This window comes from Phyllostomus discolor, chromosome 6 (assembly GCF_004126475.2).
Source record: "Phyllostomus discolor isolate MPI-MPIP mPhyDis1 chromosome 6, mPhyDis1.pri.v3, whole genome shotgun sequence".
NCBI lineage: Eukaryota > Metazoa > Chordata > Mammalia > Chiroptera > Phyllostomidae > Phyllostomus > Phyllostomus discolor.
The window spans coordinates 94,300,277-94,304,965 of record NC_040908.2 but is presented as its reverse complement, the minus strand read 5'-3'; the positions used below and the strand labels follow the sequence as shown (position 1 = coordinate 94,304,965).

The following is a 4,689-nucleotide window of genomic DNA, read 5'->3' as shown; positions in this document are numbered from 1 at the left end:
AAAAACTTACTTTCTTAGACACAAGTTCCTGTTTGTGTATTATGGGGCACTGATGCATGCAGACAAATGGACCCTTTTAGTCTAACAGTGGGTATGGCTAAATCCAAGTTGTCTGACCCAGCCCAGCAGCCTTTCCAATAGAACCCTACTGCTTCACTGACATTGCTGACATTATACATTCAGGGGCCATCAGTTGGTCTAATAGGATGTCAGTCCCGACATGAAATGTAAGGGAAGTATGCACAGAGAGATATGAGGAGAACTCTCAAATTTGTGCATAAAGATTATACTTTATGTCTTTCCTGGCACAAAGAAAGAATCTGAGCTAGAGAGACTCTTTCCCTTCCAAACCTGAGTAATGAGCTTTACTATTTGCCCCAGGGAGAAAAGGGCTCATCATTTCCTCACTGGCAGTAAAACTGAAGAAACTAAATGAAGACAATCACTTCTCAGAATTGACAATAATCCTTTTTCATTTTGATAAGCACTTGGGCTTTAGCTGCAAAATTCTGTTCTTTAGTCTCTTATTACATAAATTTTAAAATAAGATTACATTATACCAGTATATAAGATTGTTTGATTCTCCACATTAAGCTCACTTCTGCAGCTTTCTCTTTTAACAATCTTGACAATTATTGGAAAAGCAAGCAAGGTACGGAAGCAGCTTATAGGTATGCAAGGCACCTCTGATCAATGGTGGAATAATCACAAAACATCTATAATGAGAGTTTTAAAGAGCCTATTCATAAATTGGAGTCTTTCTGCACCAGACTATCTTACTAAATTCTGCAGCAGGCACTGAGGAGACTATTTATGGCTCATTAATAAAGATGGCTTTCTAAAAAGCATGTTTTTTACATAATCATGAAGATGAGGAAAATTTTAGAATACTATCATTGAAAAACTGATTGATGTGTCTGATCAGCAATGATTTCATTCTTACCTCAATGAACAATTTATTTTTGAATAATTCCTGCAAATATATCTTCTGTGCACATATATTTTTGATTGGTAGTAAATGTTACTAGTTATTTAGTTTTCAGCCTACAGACTGATCTGATCCTCTGTCTTTTATATGTGGCCTTGATTGGCATCCCAAAAATTCATGTTGAGAGACTGCAAAAGAAATTGTCTGACATACCACCTGAAGGGATAATGTGAAGGAACTGCCAACAGTGGATGAAACAGTCACTGTGGCAATTATGGGATGTGAGAAAAATATGCTTCTCTGTGTCTGAGAGCTGTGAGAGAAATTTCTTTTCTATTTTCTACATGATTTATTAAAAACTGAGCCAAGAACCTCTCGAAAATTCCTTCCTGTTTAGCACTCTGTAAAATGGCCCCATTAAAAAAGCTTTATTAATATTTCCAAAGCTGTGTGATTCTGAAGAATATTCCCAAACTCAAAAATATATAAATCATCATTGATCTTGACATTTGACTGTCAGGCTTCCAGGCTATTAATAGTCATGTGTAAGGTCTTTATAGTTCCCATTATTACTATAACTGTTGCTCCCACCTACAGGACCATTACCAGCTGCTGTTACTGGGGACTCACCATGTACAATGTAACAATGTGCTTTGCATGCATTTTCTCATTTAGTCCTCACAGTACATGAATAAGTATCCTATGGACCTTTAACATGTGAGAAATCAGATTTAAATAAATTAAGTAATCTGAATAAGGTAACCCAGATAAAAACTAGGCAGTGCCTGGGGTTAAACCAAGGCATTCTGATTTCAAAAGCCAAGGTTTTTAACCACTGAGATATTCTGCTTCTAATTTGCTATGGAGTTGAAAACCAGGTGGTCAAAGTTATTAGAACTGTATCTAAGGGTAATTTATAAGTGCTGCATTTGGTTTAAGAAATTTTCCTGAAAGCAACTTTTCTGAGTTCTACAGTACTGGTTTCCAGTCAATGTTGGTGAAAGCAGAATTATTAGGTCTATGAAATGACATGTAAAATAGCTTATGATATACATTATTTCTTTTCGGATGTGCGCACTTAAAGGTAATAGCTGGTTTTAGTGCACTAATAAATTTATAATCTGTTTTACTTATCAGTGGAAGAAGAAGAGTATAGTAGTTTGATTAAGCATACAGACTCTGGGGCCAGATTCCCTGGGTTCAAATCCCAGCTCTGTCACTTTCCACCTGGGTGACCTTGGTTAAATTACCTAATTTGTCTTCATGTTTGCTCATATTAGATATGTTTCTTCATATCTAATATGAGTTTAACAATAGTAAATACCTACCTCATAACACAATTTTGTATAACACTTAGAACACTTAATTCCCATAGTAAGAACCATGGGTTTTGCTGGATGCTAAATGATAAATATATAACAAACCATCTTTAGGAGGTCTTCAACTATTTTTTTATTCTTAATTTATTGATTTGTATTTAAAAGGAACTGTTGACAAAGAGGCACTGAACACAATCTGAAAAAGAAGGAAAATAGAGTTAATAATACTGAAACACTACTAAAATAATTCCAGAACATATGGTTTATCTGCTGTAACAATATCTCTTAGATGCTCTCATTGATACAAAACCCAACTGCTTTTTACTTTTCTCAATGCACAGTGGTATAATGAATGATATTAAATCACTTCTGTACTTTCCTGAATATATCAAAATTAAAATACCTATTAAAAACTAATATATCTTCTCTTTAAATTTTTCTTACAGATACAATTACAATATTTCCATTCAGTAGTGGTGTGGCTTAAAAGATTTTTCATTCACAAGCCAAATAACAATCCACTCAAAGAGAACTGATAGTCTTTAGGCTCATAGTGCAAATAAGGAGCTCAAGAATGCAGCAACCAACATTTCTAAGATACAAAACAGATAAAATTCTTAGAAGATACATGCAATAAAGTCTACTACGCAGCTGGCCACAGAACTAGAACATTTGATAACTTTACTGGTGATTTCAATAGGATTCCCGAACTCAACTTGTTTCCAAACTCAAGCTGAACTCTAATTTAGGCTTTGTATTTTGCTTTTCCCATTTCACAAATATGATTCAAATCCCTGAAGTATTCATTATAGTCAAGGTCATATCCTACAACAGACTTGTCTGGAATTTCAAGTTCAACAAAGTCTGGTCTATATCCAACACTTCGAGGGGTCCTTTTTACCTGCAAGCTTGTGACCTTCATCATCTTTGGGTTATACTGCTTGACCAAAGCAAGCAAGGTTTGCTTGTTTTGCCAGCATCAATTATATCTTCAACAATCAAGACATTCTTTCAAGTTAAAGTTGAGAGATCATCTCCACCAGTTACTTTTATGTCTCTTGTTGATTGGTCATTACAGTAGCTCTTCAGTCTCATAAAATCTATAGCTACAGGAATGGATCTATCACTATTTCTGTTCAGTGTTTTGATGTAATCCAGCAGGTCAGCAAAGAATTTATAGCCCCCCTTGAGCAACAGAGGGCTATGATGTGATGGCCTCCCATCTCCATCACATCTCATGTAAGCCATTTGGACCTGCCCATAATTAGTCCATGAGGAATAAACACCTTTTCCAAAACCTCGGTGTAATGCTTAGGTATACAGAATAAATCTAGGTCATAACCTGGTTCATCATCACCAATCATGACACTGGGGCTGCAAGTTGCCATAACTGAATCAGCAGGTGTGCCAACTGAAGGCAACTTGAGGAAGAAGAAACAGCCGCCCAGCAGAAAAGTGGGCCGAGGTTGCAACTATTTTTTGTATGAATCTGAAAACATTGAGGACCACTGTTCTAGAACAGATCCATTGATACATCTGTCTTATTTGATTGTTTCAGACAATCCTTTTAGCATTTTTATAAGTTATTATTTGTGTTCTGAGTAGTTTAGAATACTAGCAAACTATCCTAAGTGGGATGCTACTATGAAGTGTGTTAGGAATTTACATACATATACAATGTCTGCCCAGTAAAAGTCCAGCCATTGCTAATATAATGAGAATCGTTTGCACAACATCGATGTAATGTGGCAGCCCAGGAGAGTGGACTGGAATTCACATGTGTGAACAATGTCGTAGTCACTGTCCTAGTCAGTGAGGGTGGTAGACATCACTGAGTGAGCATATGTACTGTGTGGCCATTGCATTTAAAATGACTGAGCAAGTAGAGAAACAAATTTGCATTGAATTTTGCATTAAGATTGAACATTCCTCCATGGAAGCTATTCAGATGATTCAGAAGGCTGTAACTATGGGCAAATGGTGATTGGCAGCTTCACCACAAAGTGTCTGCTCATGCATTACATCTGGTGCAGAGGTTTTGGCAAAACATCAAATCACCCAGGTGACTCAGTCTCCTTAGAGCCCACATTTGGTGTCCTGCAACTTCTGGGTTTTCCTAAAACTAAAATCACCTTTGAAAGGGAAGAGATTTCAGATCATCAATGAGATTCAGGAAAATATGACAGGGCAACTGGTGGTGAATGGGAGAACTGTGTGAGGTCCCAAGGTGCCTACTTTGAAGGGTATAGAGGTGTCATTGTCCTATGTACAATGTTTCTTGTGTCTTGTATCTTCTTCAATAAATGTCTCTATTTTTCATAGTGCAAGGCTGGATACTTTCAGGACAGACCTCATAATTTACATTTAAGTGCTGAATAAAAGTCAACAACAATAAAAAAAACTTCTCTGGAGATTAACATTTAATGTAAAGGTAACATATAG

General features: G+C 36.3%; 1 pseudogene; it reads right to left on the bottom strand.

The window, feature by feature from the left end:
- Positions 1 to 2,992: 2,992 nt before the first annotated feature.
- LOC114500096 lies at positions 2,993 to 3,682 on the bottom strand (annotated as a pseudogene).
- Positions 3,683 to 4,689: the final 1,007 nt, after the last annotated feature.